At 39.2% G+C, this 17,597-nt stretch overlaps 1 protein-coding gene across 2 annotated transcripts in view; it reads right to left on the bottom strand.

Moving 5' to 3' along the window:
- Window positions 1–8,178, bottom strand: part of LOC138003299 (histamine H2 receptor-like) — a 19,911-nt gene extending 11,733 nt beyond the window's left edge. The window contains exon 1 of one of the 2 annotated variants that reach the window (XM_068849272.1): window positions 8,104–8,178. The gene's annotated coding sequence lies outside the window, so the exon portion shown is untranslated. Of the gene's footprint in view, window positions 1–2,147; window positions 2,290–8,103 lie in introns of those variants that run through there. The other variant, XM_068849273.1, reaches the window with a different exon arrangement.
- Between the last annotated feature and the right edge of the window lie 9,419 nt (window positions 8,179–17,597).

Genomic DNA, 17,597 nt, shown 5'->3' on the forward strand with positions numbered 1-17,597 from the left:
CTTATGACACGAAATTTGCGCGTGGCGTTATTCTATAATCATGATACCATTTATTTGATCATTACATATGTACTTCAACCTTCGTACCGGCTACTAGTCGCGGAATTTGAGAGACACCAACGGGTCTGTAAATATTCTTCTTGTATGAAACATGACCTATTTCTCGACGTTTCTCTTGAGTCATGTAATTGCAACGTACTTCTGATGATTTCTATGCATGTAGATTTCGAACTTCCCCTTCCTCTATCACTGGCCTGTATAACGGGACAACCAAGTAGTGGAATAAACGCATATAGTTGTGTTTGAAGCCTTAGTGATTTAAGCAGAAGTGCAATTTTTAAGCAGAAGTTTCCAGTTATTGCAGACCGAGGAATCAATTTGTTCAGAGTGAGTAAACTGAAATAGATTTGAAATATTGGGTAGAGCGCGCTGATCATGATTTAGCAAAGATGCAACCGATTTAAAGTAAAGTAATTTAACTGGCGGAAATTTCTGGATTTACTACGAGATTTGCACCCCATAAAATACATCAAAAGCAAAACCCGCCTTTGTCTGCGAGTGACAATTTTGTCCAGCTGTTTATTTATGGCCTGACCCCAAGCAAAACGACCGTAAGAAATATGAGGTTCTATCAGCGAACGGTAATCTATTAAAAGTGTAGAGAAGGACATTAAGTTTGTGAGCCTAGCGATAATACCAAATCCTTTGCTTATTTGCATTGACTGATGAAGTCAATGTATTGCTTCCAAGAGAGATTACCTTCAATCAGCACTCATAGATATAAAGATATAAAGTCTTGCGCTCGAGAGATACTAATTCTCAGTATTGAAACATATCTTTCCTTTGTGGTACTGTTATACACGTTTATATGTAACTTGCTTTGTATGTAGTATGCAAGACCATACATTTTCATATAATGTTATAACTTGAACTTGGACATCTAATCCCGGGCATCTAATTTGTTTTCTAATATAGTAATATTATGCACTTTCCGCCTGCGTTTTCTCTAATTTTCTTTTGAAGTAATGTCCTATGTAGTAATGTTTTAAACAAGTGGAGAGTAATATAATCAATGAATCAATCACTTCTGTTTTATCGATGGTTCTCTGCTTCTGTTTGGACCTGAAATGTGTTTTCTATCAGTCACTGGAAGGGCGTATCCCTTAGCAAGGCAGTGGAGTAACGAGATATGGGAATAGTCCGATCCAAACGCCAATATTACATGTTTTCGTTAATATTGTTCGTCTAAAGATGTCGACTTTTGATGGCTGCAAAAATAATGTTGAAGGAATTAGGAATTACAAGGTTTTTCATGGACTGCGAAAAAGAAAACTAATCACAACCTGGAACAAGGGGAAAAAAATAAAGATTGAATTAGACTGACATCTCTTCTGCTGCTACCGCCAGCTGCCTTTCCCTCGGTAAATAATTAGTCGGTAATGACATTCAACTGCAAATTGAAAATTTCCTTTTCAGATCACGAAACCGCCAGTTGCATCTGATTATCTATCCTGTCAGCTTGAAAATATAATTTGTGGTTGAAATTATTTCCCTGAGGAAATATATTGGCTCTTTTGTTACCCCTAAACTAAAAACAGCTTTACCTTTTTTTTAGAATCGTCAGTGAACTTTGCCTTCCCCTGTTTCTGTTCAAAACTGAATTCAAATCCGTTTAGTAAGGAAACTTTTCAAAAACCTCTCTGCAGTTTGGATCAGATGAAGTTCTTGAAGTTAATGTTTTTTCCTACTTTTGGTGATTTGAAAAGGCTTTGAAAAGGTGATTTGAAAGGTGTTCCTCTCAGTTATAAGGTTGTGTTAATAAATTTAGACTGAATTATTTGCTTTTCCAGCAAAGCGAACAGTAATTAGTACAATGGTGTTCACAATGATTCCAAATTTCCATAATGAAATGTGGATGACGTTTCCTGATGAAGAGTACCGGAAATATGTCTGTCGTTCAGTTTTACACGGAAAAAAAAACTAGACAAAAGTAAAGAACTGAGGAGTGAGTCTCCGATGACCGTTTCTTGCATTTAAAACTATGCTTAACCATTTTTTGCAACCAGTTTGCTTAGGAGAACAACTGCTGCCTGAGGGCACTGCAATTTATTTGGCCACTTGCAAAAAAAACTCCTTTTAAACCTTACCAAAGTTCCGCATACACTGCGTCTTGCTTTAGTCTTTCCTCTGAAGCCACTTTTTCGTTTGCCTCAGGACCGCACAAGGCAATCCCGCATGAGGAAATGATCATTCTGTATTGTTTTATATCTTAGAAAAATGGTGTTTTGCAATCGGATAGCCAACGGATGTTTGCAAGATACAAGATATCAATTACATAAACCTGCAAACAGCAGGTCCGTAATTGACCAATAAGAGAACACCGTAACCAGAATAAATGTATGTTGCCAATAAAGAAGAAGACTACATTTACCAAGTGGGCGTCACACACAAAGTGCGTTTTGTATCCTTATCTAAACCTAAAATTGATCGAAATCGAAATTCATTTACGTTACAGGATGAAATATGATATGCTCTATGACATATGCTTTGTGAGACGCTTAACTGAACAGATAGTGTAAAACTGAAGAAAATTAACTTAAAATGAGAGTTTCACTATGTTTTGTATCCTGGACTAAAGCTAAAATTGATCGAACACGAAATTCACTATGATTTACGTTAAAGGATGAAATATTGTGTGCTCTATGAAACACTCTTTTTGAGACGCTAAAACAACGTACGTTTCACCTAGCGGGGTTTGAAACCTTGTCGTGCGATTGTGGCTGAGAGGCCATTTGGCTGTTTACAAAGTTTACCGGGATTTTACTGAGCAAATATTCGTAGAAATTAAGTGACTCTCAGAAAGCATCATTTTAACATAAACTCTATAAAAACACTTTTTGTTTCTGGCTCCTTAACATTTTCCGCACTTAATGACGCCGGACACCACCGTGTCCATTTGCTTACTGAAAGTGTGCTCCGGCTGTTTCAGTTTCACGATCACAATGGACCCAATGATGCATTAAGGTCTCGGCAAAGGTAAATTTGGGCGTCTCGCTCAAATTTCGTTTGCAAATCTTGAATCGGTGGCTGTGAAGTATATTTTCCCGAGAAAAAAAAAATTCTGAAAAATTAATTTTGAAACAGCTAAAATTGCTATTCTTTGTTTCCCGCCATAAGCCATAAGCATTGATGTATAATGTCAATCAAGCGTAAAAGGATCGGGTGTTAATTGACAGGCCACTCGCGCGATCTGCCACCTTATTACGTGACACACCGATCTCTTAATGTGATCCACCTTCCCACACGCTTGCCGTGGGAGAACAGTTTTGCTGTTCCCAACCCAGCTTACCACATGTTTGGCATGTGAAGCTGCCACTTAGAGGGGTGCTAAAGACACCCGCCTGGTATGTTAGCTACGCCATGCTGATGAGGCCCAAAAGGCCGAAACAGCTGTCCATGGCTGCTAATTGACCGGATGAAATGGTTGTGCGCATGCGTGATGTGTTGGCCACACCGGGTTGGTGTCAGCGTGTGGCACCTTGCTTTTATTGTTTAATGGGGTAATTGCAACTTCTGGGACCTCCTGTCCCGACAGGTTTAAAGATATCGCTTCCAAATTTTCTGTTCTAATAGCTGATTGTTCTACCCCAAATACCGCGTGCGGAATTTTTCGTTTGTCTTCGGAGGCTGATTTTATGGCACTTTTCTGCCCGATTGAAATGTGAGATGAGAGTTTCGACTTTGTTGCGTGATATTTCCTTCATGAATTCGTAACATATCAAAAATTCCTCACAGGGGTATTGGAGTGCATTCATCTGTGACTAAGATGCGACGAAGTGCGGTTATTCAGTTTCGCAATAAAGCGAAAGGGCCGGATCTTCTACAGCAGACTCGGTCTCGGGCAATGTTAAATACAAATAATTCAATCTATTAATAACCTTAAAGGGAAAGTACGGTCTAGAAAAAGTTTCTCTAAATTACGAAAACTTTTCCCCAGGAATTCGAAAATAGTTGCCGTTTGTGTCCAGTTCCTTGTTAAAGTGAAGTTGCCTCTTTCGTGACTTGGAGAGCGCCATCTTGGATATGACGTGTTATGACGTACAATAGTCAACAAACGTCAACATCTCATTTTGAAAAAAATCAGACGTTATTTACCTTTAGATCAACGAATTGTTTATTACAATGCCATTATAAAGCAAAAAATTATGTATGGCTCTAGTGTGTGGGTTTCCACATCTGTTTATAATTTAAGGCTACAGAAGCGTGCCGCACGCATTATTCTCAGTGCTGATACTAAAGCAATTAGTGTAGATCTTGTTAGAGAACTTAATTGACTACCGTTTTTTCATGAAGCTAAGATTAATAAGTGTGCATTAGTTTATAAACGTTTGAATGGAGTGTGTCCCAAATATATGTTAGAATTACAGGGGCACCCAACGACCAATTTGTTGTAAAATGTCTTATTATACCCCACTTAATGAAAAAAAATGTTATTAAGGCATTTTCAGGTGTTTTTCAGTGTTGCTGGGAAAACATTATCTGTTCCTTTTTCCCAGCAAGACACACAAGAAATTTCCCAGCCAGCTAGATAAAATTGGTTGGTTTCCCAGCCAGCTGATCAAATTTGTTTCCCAGCCAGGATTTCCGCGCGCTGTCAAATCCCTCGATCCAAAACGACCGAACAAAAGCGACAAAACCGGGACAAAACGGGTTTTTTCCGCAAGCGCAATCACTCTGACCAGCCGTCGTATGTTTGTGAATACTCTCTGGGAGAGGGAAGGGGTCCTTTTTTTTTTTTTTTAGTCGCCCTCAGTCTTCAGAGTTTCTAAAGCCAGCTCGGGTTGAAATGCTAGAAAAAGTCAGTAATTCCCAGGCAAAACCTCTATCAATAATAAATTTCCCAGCCAGCTCATCGAAACACCTGTATTTTTGCCAGCCAGCAAGATTCCTCTGGGGAACAGATAATGTGAGGAACAGATTCGTTGGATGACCCTGGAATTACTCAAACGAAACATCGACATACGTTCAAGTGAAAGACAAAGTAGATATGGGTCTTTAAATTTAATTTGTCTAAAGTATAAAAGAGAATCAGAAGGTGCTAGGACTTTTCAAGTATCAGCCATTAGGTTTTGGAATTCACTTCCCAATGAAATAGGCCGTTTCCGAGTTGCTGCATGCCTCAGTTTCAAAGCGAGTCCTGGTGCACAACCATTCAAATGGAAATGAGTTGCGTATTCTTGGGCAAATCAAACTCATTTCCCTTACAATAGTTGAGCACCAAGACTCACTTCGAAACCGAGACAACAGCAACTCGGAAATGGCCCATTAAGAGTAGCTCTAATTTAGAAACTTTGAAGAAGTCTTTATATAAGTATTTTTTGGAGTCCTATAACGATGTTCATCACTTTACTGTATCTTAGACTGTTCTTCTTTATTTTCAAATATTTTATATTAATTTTTAGATAAATCATATTTTAACTGTTTATAGGCTAGTTTTAATTGCTTCATTATTATTATCATATGTATATGTTTATTTTTAATTTGTTTAGAGGGCCACGAGTTTATCAGTATTTTACACTGTCAAGTGCTACCCTCGAAAAATAAAGTTGTTTATTATTATTATTATTATTATTATTATTATTATTATTATTATTATTATTATTATTATAAACGTGTTCGACCTTACCAAGTTCTTCGATCACTTTCTCAATGTTGTGTGACCTTTCTGCTTCGAGAAATTCAAATGTAAGATGAACTATGGTAAACGGTCTTGTGGTTCAATAGAAAGTAGGCCATGTAGGCCATAAGTGCGACAGAAACTCAAGTCACTTAATACTAGTCAATCAAACTAGGCGGCAAAAAAACAGCCAGAGCAAATGTAAACAAGACAAAAACCTTGGACATGCGACAAAGAAATATTCGAAAAGTTTACCTTTTTCACTTTCTTCCTTCAGCGACAGCCCTCTTCGATGCTTCAGCAAACGTATTTGTTTGCTTTCACACAGGGAAGCGTTTAATTTAGGATAAGGCGACGAAACTTTCAGATGTTGCTCAATACACTTAGCAAGGCTTTTTCACGTCAACAATTACCGCTGTTGGGGTAAACGCTTTCGAGGGGGATGAAACTAGACACATGTCTAGACTTGAGAACGCATATAAAAATTAAAAAACCTAAGCTTACACCGGAAAATTTAAATTTAAAGAAAAGTTGGCCGGGCGAAAATAAAACGTGGATGGATTCCTCAAACGTGTAAACCTGACTGCTATATTTTCTGTTCGGGTCTGTCATTTTATCAAGGAGAACTTCAAGCGGTATCTTCAGGTATATCATATGAATATTGCATGGTCTTGGTGACATTCGCTTCATACGGAAATCTCAGTCAACTAGTCCAAAATGTCATTATATTGGAGCAAGAAAACTGAATCAAGCCATATATAGACGACTTTCATTGTTATGCGCTAATAATCGTCACTCGAACTGTGGTTAAATTTTGTTAGCAGTATGGAAACTACGGAAACGATTTACCCTTACCATTTGATAGAACTCATATAAATCGATCGTTTGATTTGAAGTTGTAACAGGGATCTCGTGGAAAGCCACGGTAGACAGATTAAACTTGATTTCCAGGCATTCATTTCACAACAATGAGCGCAGGATAGCACTAAAAGCTCTCTTTCGCCTTGTAACACTCCTGCATATAACGACCACGAGGTAAATCTGTTCAGAGGTGTAGCCAATATCTATACAATTTAGTTTCTGGATTAAGATTCAAGTCTACGTAGTATTGCTCTCCTGGCCCGTGGTTTTCTTCTTTACATCAAGTACATTTAGTCAGGATCCGGAGAAATCCTTGACTATTGCTACGTCATTACCTCGTTTGCATAAACAAAAACAAAGATGGCGGATTTCAATTTATATTTGCCTATTTATGAAGCGTTATTGTTGGCTATTTAAACACATTTAGTCCAAATGAGTGGTCAAGTATGACAATACAGGAAAAGAAGTTTCGAATCAGAGAAACTTTTTCTAGACCGTACTTTCCCTTTAAATTTGTTATATAATTTGGCTCTATATACGAAATAGCGGCGCGACAATTTTTTTTCCGCGGACAACACATTTTCCTTTACCGAGACTTCAACACGGAAAAACAGCAGAGGACTACATTTGCCCTGAGCAATTTATTACAATGGACTTTAACTGAACCATCTGGCATTATAAGTTAACAGAAAATACCATAATTGTTTTCCACCACTCTAATGTGTTTTTGATTCTAATCTCTTTTCCTTGCCCCGTGTTCCTATAGGCTGACGTAATTGTTAACATTTTGTCTCATTAACATACACGTTTGCAGACAGAAGGCATCAGACCTTGTTAAACTCAGTCATAGTCTATTTTCATAAATGGCAACCACTTTTAAATTCTTTTGTCTTTTTGTTAATTACACGTACTGTCCTCATTATATTAAAAAAATTCTTTTGAAATTTGCTTGTCGTAGCGAGGCTAAAAAGGCTTAGTAGAATTAAAACAAAAGAATATTTTATTTGGCCGCCACTATGAAAGAGGTCTATATTTCCAATGTTAAGCCTTTTGTCTTTGATAACGAGCAAGTTATTAGCCATCAAAATCTGACCTATAAATTAAATTCTAGCACTAATGAGCCCATGCATTCCCTTTAAAATTTGAATTTTCAAAGAGTCATGACTCAGCGGTTATCTCGTAAATTGCGCTCAAAGTCTCAGAGGTAGCTCATTATGCAATGCACTACTGATAGATCAGAAGGCAATGGGTGTATGCTAATGAGGCAAAAAATGATTTGTCTGTTGTTCGAGTTTTTATACTAACAATACTTTTTGAAAGACAACTTCCGTAAACTATTCTTACCCTTAATGTAAATTGACGATCGAATAATGATACACAAACTACATCGACTTCTACTGCAAATAATCAGTGAGGTGTAAAAGTTGTTGAAAGCGAATATCCGCGGCATTGAGGACGAACGTGTTATGATAGTAAAGGAGCTCTGAAGTGCACCTAAACTCAAATATTTTAAATCTACAATATTGATCTCCCCACCGAAAGCAAACATGTTTGACGATTCTTACCTCAAAATTTTGCGTTTTTTTCTCTGCCGGGCAAGACGCGCAAAGTTGTCAAAGCTACAATAGCAGTAATTTGGACCAACGACCGTGATGTGAGAGGCATGGGTCTAGTCTCAATTTTACGTCACAAACTGCTTTGCAATGCAAAATTTGTTCGAAAACAGGAATGCAAAGCAGTTTGTGACATAAAAGCGAGAATAGTAGACCCTTGCCTCTCACATCACGGTCGTGGAGTCCAAATTACTGCTTGTTCTGCCAAGTTTACGTGGCTTGTACGGCACAGAAAGAGCGAAATTCTGGGTAACAATAGTGACCTATGTTTTCTTTGGATGGGGAATGAAACTTTGTTTATTTAACCACGGGCTATTCAACCGGAAATACGTCTGCGAACGCAGGCTAGCAATTCATCGGCTATTTACAGAAAGATCATAACTGCAACTACACAACTATAACTATAGCTATGAACTACACCATATTAAAAAGCTGCTTTCCTTGAATGCCGTACCTTATAGAGCTTTGCTGATTACGAGTTTGAACAACCTGAGGGATTCCGCGCACCTAGTCTCACAAGGAAGGCTATTCCACAGTGTGGCGCCACTATAACTAAAGCTCAGGGCCACCATGTTATTCAAATGCCTACAGGGATTAGCTCCGGAGAATTTAGCATCGAAATTTTCTTAACGTAATACGAACTACAACTTGAAGGACTCCGAGAACAAACTTAATGTTAGATTGCCACGCACACATTATTTTAAAAATAGTTTTAGCTGTTTCGCTGGTGATCATGATTTTTCCACCCCGTGATTTCCAACAGTAGCGATGTTTCTCGTGACGTCACCCATTGTTATTCTGAATATGCCAACCACAACCGAATTGGCTGTTGAAACAATGGCTTCTTTTGTTCCGTGGTTGGCAAACATGAATATCAAAAGGAATGTGACGTCAATGTTTGTAAACAAGAATATCGGTATTGTCCAGCATCAACGTCATAGTTAGAGAGTGTTAAAACACAGGCTGCTCTATTGTGCAATTTTTGCAGCTTCTCTTGTAAAGTTACCCCTCAGGTTCCCCAAAAAGTACCACAGTAGTCAAAGTGAGGTTGTATCAAAGCTTGGTATATAAGATATAAAGTCGCCTGAGGAACCAGGTGCCTAACACGTTGCATGGCACCGATTCCAGAAGCGATCTCTTGGTTCACGGTTTTTCGATGTGGCAATTCCAGCTGAGTTTATTGTGATTTTGTAGTTGCAACCTGTTTCACCCGAGTACCGTTCATTAAGACTGATGGCCGGGGAAGCAGCAATGGTATCTAGCCTTTGGCCAGATCCTATCAGCATAAATTCTGCATGCTTTAGTCATATTTAGAGTAAGTTTGTTTGCGTTAAATTAACCAAGTACAGTACACATTCAATAGGTCCTCACTAAGACATGATTCAATGCTACCTACATCATTATCCGCATATGTCAGATGCGTATCATCGGCGTACATCCTCAGTTCACAGTATGAAAAACAATTTGGAAGGTCATTTATATATAGTAAGAATAAGAGTGGACTGAGGAGGGTCCCCTGAGGGACACCACACGGGTCAATTCACGGCCGTCAGAAAAGGACCCACCAACCCCTGAGCATTGTTGTATACGATTCCCCAAATACGACTGAAGCCATTTTAATGAATTCCCAGACATACCATAAAAGTCAAGCTTCGATACAAGAACCTTGTGGCCAACGGTATCTACAGCTTTCTTTAGATCTAGGAAAATAACCGCGTTGATTTTTGCAATATCTATATTATATTCCCAGTATTCAATTGCCTCAAGCAAATCTGTAACAGTTGCTGAATAGCAAGAAAACCCGACTGATGTTTTCATACAGTGGCATATCGTGCTCCTCTAAATAGGCATATAGTTGTTCGTAAACGATTCTCTCGATATCTTGACTACAACTGGGATAATCGAGATCGGATAATATAGTTGTTTACGTCATCTCACTCGCCTTGCTTGAAAAGAGGTGTACGTAACTCTAGCAGATTTCCAGTCGTCTGAGAGTTTACCTTGACTAATAGATTGATTAAAAATATCGCATACAGGCGCACAAATGAGATCGGCACACTCCCGAATAAACCTCGCGCAGATATTCTGTCCAGATTATATTGGGAACAGAAAATATTTGACTCCAGGATCCATTAGGTGCACTTTAATTTGATCCTTTTCCAGGCTCTCTTGAGGAGAGTGTACCGACGTGGCATATTGCATTTTTAAAAGGTGGATATTATATGGGAGAATATGATTTTCTACTCGTGAGCAAGAAAAATGCAAACGGTTTTTGGATAAAAAATTTCCTGACCTAAATCTACTCCGAGTATTTGAGGTTGATTTGAGACGATTTCTTGGAGTTTTAGTTCTTGCGCCTCCTTCTGATTTTAGCGCGGGGTTGATGGGGTTGTTAAACAAATGTGTACAAATTGTCAATGAATTGTGATAACCAAGCGATATTCATTACGCCACGCTGATGCAACATATTCTAAACGATTGTTAGCGGCGCCAAAGTAGCCCTCGAATTATTTTTTTTTTCATAATTTACTGTAATCAGGAAGAAAGCAAATTAACATCATCTTGCTGTGCATCAATTAAAGCGGACAATCTATTTCGCTCGGTGTAGGATGACAAAGTGGATAATAATTTTAAAAGTGCTCATTGCATTCAACTCCTATTTGCAAGTAGTATCATCTCCAGCTGTCAAGAAAAGAAAGAAAGCTGTCGAAAATACCCAAGCAAGTAGAACGGAAAACTCGGATCTGGTGGGTACCATGATTTAACTGCTTTTTAATTTCTAGAAGTGAGAAAAAATGTTTTGATGGTCGACCTTATTACCTTGCCTAAAGGCATAATATAGTTTTCACCTCTATACAATACTGCAGTATAGGCTGATAGAAGTTCTGCGCGCCGCAGTCTCGGTGCGTTCCCTCGCTAGCTGTACTGATGTCGAAAAAGAAACGCTTCGCCGGGTTAGTGACATTTTTACAGCCCCAAAAATCAGGTTTGAGTCACTCAAACCTGATTTTGGGATTTATTTTGTTGCAATTTTCAACAAAATAAATCCCAAAATCGGTAAGAATTTGTGACGCTGATGTATAATAAAGAACCTAATAAAAATAAAGCTGCTATTTCCAAAACGATGGAATTCCCTGGTGATAAATAACCTCGCCTAAGAGAGTAAATTTTTGACTTTGCAGAAACATTGGTCAATCTCAAGAGTTGGGTGATTGTGATCTTTGTGTTGAATTCTAACATTTCTTGTCAAACTTTGTATCACTTAAAAGAAAAAACAAACAAACTAACAAAAGCAAAAACCCGGTGTCTTGCCATCATTTAGACACAGATGTATCTTTGTTTCGCGAGTAAACGGACAAGGTAACATGATCGCGCCGCCCGTTGAATTCGATATGTCACTTTCGATCTTGCGAATTCACTTGTGAAGCCAAAAGTACAATGGCAAAATTGAACATAGCGAAAATCTCCCAAAATGTTTTTCGCTGATGGTAACTTTTTATATTCGCGGTTCAAAATTTATGTTGTTCATGTCGCGAATTTTGTTGCTGATGGCAAATATTTGGCCATTTTTATCCAGGTGATCTGGTGACGTAATTTGGAGGACTGAGAAGAAAAGTTTTAACGCCGTATCCCACAACCGCGCGGCCTTAGGTGTTGTTTCCAAACTCCCTGCAGTATTTCCATCGCCAAAACTCAACAGATCATTCCGTGTCTACCACATTTCCTGTTACCGAATGAACCTTCAAGTATACCCGACGAGCTCTAACCTCGCCTCTGCCAAGTTGAATTAGAAAATAAGGCCACGCGCGGTTTTGGGATACGGCGTTAAACTTTTTCTCCCTAGTCCTCCGAATTACGTCAGCAGATCACCTGGATACAGTAGAGACGCATAATCCGTCCAGACTAATTATGCGTCTCTCATGTTATCCGTCTTCGAAGACGCACTAAACTGGATACTTCGTCCAGACGCATAATGCGTCTTGTGCCCGTCTTCATACTAGACGAATTTAACAGACGCAGAAAAAATGTTTGCCCAAGTTCGTCCCAGACGAATAATGCGTCTCTAGTATAAAAACGGCCATTTCCGCATGGAAAACCGCTTATCAAAAATAATTTTTTGAAATCCTTTCCCAAACCAACACTGAAGTGGTGAATCCGAAGTATCCTCTTCGAGTGTGGATTTTTTCATTGGATTCATGATCCGGTTTTGGTTTTCGCCAAAAAGACGCAAAATCCGTTTTCGGATTTTCCCAAAAATCGCACCCTAAGGGCGCGTTCGATTGACCCTATTCCGGCCGGGAATAAGAATGCGTGGAGTGATGATTAAAACGGTATGTTTGGCGCGTTTCGAAGCCTCAAGGATGATAAAAATATGTTTAAAATAGCATTTTAGCAAATATTTGACAATTTTAATGTGAATCTCCGCAAAAACGAAGGATTTCCAACTTGTATTCCATGTATTCCTATTCCGGAATACGGTCAATCGAACGCACCCTAAATGTTGTCTGAAACGAGCCTGATTGTGACGGCAGTTACTCTGGTCTATCTGTTAAGTACCTCGATCAACGAATATAGGGGAAGTCCGCTCTGCCCACCAGCTCTACATTTAGCACATTATGTCATTCTTCGATATCGTTGTTCGTGCGAATAGCGGGCTAGAAACCGAACCCGAAGTTTGTCAAAAAAGTTACATGAGCTCAGCGCTTCGCTCAGGAAACAGATTGAAAGCTAAAGGTATTTTGAAGTCAATAAAATCACACCTTTAGAAGCACGATGAAAAGCGTTTTAGGGATTGTCAACAATTAGCGAGTCAGGACAAACGTGAATCTGAATTGATGCTAACTGAACTATAAAACGAAAAAAAAATTTGGTCAAAAGTATCATTCAATGCAGTTGAACGTTAAATTTCAAGTCAGTAAAAATTGGTAGTTTAACAGTGCCTTTAAAATGGGAATCGAACTCGCGGGAAGTAAATTCCGTTCCACACACAATTCTATGGAGCTCTTTCATAATGGCGGCCAATTAAAATGCAGCATTTGCATTAGTCCACTAGTTAGGTGATACTAAATGAGGTTATCAGGCGTTTGCGAACTGACCGTTTGCGAAACGACCGACATTCTTCCCAGGAAATAACATTTTAGAGAAGCAAATTTTCCTGAGGATACTGGTTGGATTGGACTTGCAGACGTTTTACACATCATAGACGTTCTCTAAGAATACATTCCACTTGAAACTGGCGTTAAAACTTGCCTTAATTGCTCTAAAAAGTATGGAAACCAACAATCTACCAATTCTCAAACGGCAGCCATCTTTCTGTTCTTCTCGGGAGTGCCTTTCTCACGAGAGCCAATGATATTCCCGGAAACGTATCACGTGCCGTATTTCGCGACGCACGCGCAGACATTTTTCGCCAGTAAATGTGATCCTCGATCCTATGGACCCATGGGCCGTGCATGCGAAATTTTAGTAAATTGATTGTTCCAAATAACTTGATTCAGAATCTTTCGCGTTTCTTTTTCTCTTTTACTGTGTCAAGAGGTTTCTCTGTATTTCTCGTATTCTCGGATTAATACTAAAATTCTTCTTTCCCATCGTACGAGAAATGAACTGTGGATTTCCGTTGTGACTACGCGACGTTTTATTAAAGGCCGAGTTGTTTTTCTCACTTTTCTTGCCAGATCACTTTGTTTCTTTTTATTGAATTTAAATCAAGCTAAGTTCCAAAGGTCTTGACTACTTTCGTGGATTTTCTTAATCGTCGGCAAATTGCCGTGCTTAGTTTCATTCGCCAATAGGTAGGATTCCCCAATAGGTTGATTTCTGTTCGGTATGATTCATTTTCGCCTTAGTTTATTGGCTAATTACCCTGCGAGCAGAATCTCTTTCGATCTTCCTAAATAAGTCGGGAAGAGGAAAGAAGACCCTGCCGGCCGCCCTCACATTCTTTGATTTGTCGCTCATCCAATGAAATGGATGAGTCAGTCCAGTTTCGACTTGTCAAACCTGTTTTTTTAATTTTTGCGCGTGATCAATCGCCACGCGTCATCATATTTTTTGAAATTTACAACCTCGTGACAATTCCCATGAGTATTTCCTCTGTATGTCGGTTACAGAAACTAGTCTGCGAGAAACCTATAAAATTCTCAGTAAAAAATGAAATGGCAATTTAAAAGTATGAGCTATCTAGAGTTTCCACTGAAATAATTTCTTGGTTGTCGTGTGTTTGCCAGAGTTGTTCGAAAATATCCCGACCCCTTGTTTGGCTTTTGTTTTGTGGTTTTGTGGTTAGTGGTCACGCGTCACTGACACCGAATACATTTGAATTTTTAACGCATGCTCAATACGAAATGTGGAGGCGGCAGAGTCATCTTTCCTCTTCCCGACTTATCTAGGAAGATCGAAAGACACTCTGCTCGCAGGGTATTGGCTAATATTTCCTTCTAAGTGCATTAGTTTGGAGAAAGGTGGGGCCCCTGTCTAGACAGTACAAAGCACTGTTGGATTATCCCCTGGCTCTGCTCCATCATTTATTATATAATAACCCAAGTTATTCACGGATTTTGATTGGTTCTTGCCTATGATCTATTAGAGGACAGACGCACGATTGACGTCACCATCAGCTTTTATGCCAATAAAGTTTAATTCTTTATTATATAAAACAAATAGATTCCATGTTGCCGTGGGTCTGTTCAGTAATAGATCACAGAAGACGTCAAAATGTGGTAAGAACATCAGTGACACACTCGGCTATCGCCTTGTATGCCATTTTTTTGTTCTTACCACATTTTGACGTCATCTGTGATCTATTACTGAACAGACGCACGGCAACATGGAATCTATTTGTTAAATGTTTCTTTCCTTTCCTTATGCTCACGTTGTGGTCAAAGCCTAAAATTTGGTGATTTCACGTCGCTGTTATGCAGAGTGTTAAGAGCAAAAGCGTCGGCTCTCAGCTCCCACACGCTCGGTTCCGTTGCACCCAACCGGCCATTGATGTGTGCCCTGGGGTCCGTTTCTCGAAAGTCCCGAAATTTTACGGACCATTTTCGGGTGTCACAATTCCCCTTGTATCTCAAGAACGGAGAGGATTTAAGTCGTCAAACTTCACTGTTATTTTTCTTTTTGTTACCTTGAAAACATATTAAAAGATCGGCCTTCCAAAACAAGCGGTTGGCAGTTTCACGACTGGCTTTTCGGGCCCGAAAAGTTTTCGGGACTTTCGAGAAACGGGGCCCCCTGGTCAAGAAACAAACCCACGGATCAACCGCGTGGTAGGGACTGAGAATTCAACTGTATCACTGAACCACCCCTGGGGTAATGAACCGTATTCAGCGCTGAAGCACTAACTGGGTACTGTCCAGAAGCTAAATCACATCAAACAACTAACATAACAAATTAGGTTGGTTTTTTGGGAGTGGGGAAAACCGGGGTACCCGGAAACAAAAAACCGCTCGAAGCAGACGGTAGAGAAGGAACAAACCCAACCCACATGTTACGCCAAGTCTGGGAGTCCAACCCGGGCCTAATTGGTGGGAGGTGAGTGCTCTCACCACTGCCACACCAGTCCTTCTTCTCCTGTTTCGATCGTCTACTTCCCTTGCAAACTTCCTTATACGTCTTAAATCGGCAAGCCCTTGTCGAGGATAGACCTTCAAAAAAATAAAATAAAATAACCTTTTGACCCACACAACTGTGTTCAATAGTCTTTTTTTCCTCTTAAGGAATGTTATAAAATGTTAAACGTTTTTCCAGATAAGTTTACCTCTTCCTTTGGTGAGAGGCTCTGTGACGTAGATTCAAATTGGAGGAAAAAACACTTCACAGTTATTGCTCTGAATAACCGCTCTCTGACCTCTTTCTGCATGCTTGGATCTTTTTGGACTGTTGTCCGTTGTGTGTATTTGTATTTAGCTTTCTGATCGTTGATAGTGGTTTAAATTTTTCAAAAAGCTTATATGTAAACTGAAACTATAAAGAGGTTGTCTGTGGAAGAAAATACTTGCTTGGATGGATTCTCAGTGTTAATTGCGTATGAGGTCAGTAGAGAGATAAGTGACTTATCACTTGATAAACTACATACACTTCCATTAAGAGAAAATATTTCTTCACTGTGGTATGTCTTTTGAGAAGTCAGCAAGAATCAGTGGCGAATGGAAGCACACGAGGGAAGAGAAAATGAAAGGAAATAGGCGGCGGGATAAGTAATTCTCTCGCCGGCTCTTCTGGCGTCACAGCCATTCAGTGCCAATAACAGAAAATAAGTAGTTCAAGTACTAGTGACATAAAAGGTCTGGCTGAAAACTGCTCTCCTAACCTCTCCATAAGCTACTTAAGCTGATTCTCGCTTTAGATTAGCTTCGGCTACAGAGCAAGTCTTAGAAGAGAGTAACATAAACTAGAATAAGATAATTTTTTGAAGAATTTCCCAGTCTTGAGCGGTGTTTGCCCGGGTTTAGCCATCAGTTGCAAACACGAATCTAAAAATGATAAATGATTCTTACACAGGGTTTCCCCTAGCGTGTTGTTCCAAGCTTCAGTTTTTTAATAACTCTATGGATGTCTAAGGTGTCACTGAGCTCAATTGTTCTGACCCCAAAACTAATTGCTCACGTTCTGATTGCCATACTAAACGTAAACTGTCATTCTGTACAGTGAGTTTAAGTTCATTTTTAAAAGCTGTTTCGTGGCGCTGTAAACGGATGATTTGCATTCATCAGTTGAAAAAAACTCCTTCGTGTTGGTAAATGTTTTAAACATCTTGGTGGGGAATCTACTTTCTTTTCCTTTCTCGAGAAAGCTGATGAGCCGATTGGGTTCGTGTTAACCTTGTATTTAATGGTCACTTTAAGTCCTGTCAAAAGTTCGGTGAAGATAGTCTCTTTCTTTTGTGCTCTCAGTTGAAAGTAAATTGAAAAAACGTATTGTTTTTTTCTTTTTATGGTTACTATGAAAGCAAATAAAGCACTTATGAAATGCACAATTGGTCTGAAATTCCATCATTTCAGTATCTTGCTGTTCACACTGACTTGCAGTGGCGTCTGGGTTTTGAAAAAAAAAAAGTTAAATTATGGACTTTTGCAACTTAAAAGTCAGGGGTTTTAAAATAGTAAAGGCATAAGACATTGTAAAGGTGTTAAAAGATCATGAGACTATTTACGGTTCTACGGAAATAGTGCAGCACTTGGAAGCTGCTAAAATAGGCCCTATTTTAGCAGCTTCCAAGTGCTGGGAAGATAAGAAAGTACTGAAGTTAAAAGCAGACAAGTCGTCCTGAATACCTAAGGAGTTTGCACTAGAAACATCTTGCACTTAGCCGTACGTACCCACCTTGAATAGAAAAAAAACAGAGGGCGTAACTTCCGAGGGTAGGATTATCTGGGGTTCTGGACGTCATGTTAGTTTCCCCACTTGCTCCACCATTTTATTTTTCTTTTTTTTTTCTTTTA

The sequence above is a fragment of the Montipora foliosa genome, chromosome 5, assembly GCF_036669935.1.
Source record: "Montipora foliosa isolate CH-2021 chromosome 5, ASM3666993v2, whole genome shotgun sequence".
NCBI lineage: Eukaryota > Metazoa > Cnidaria > Anthozoa > Scleractinia > Acroporidae > Montipora > Montipora foliosa.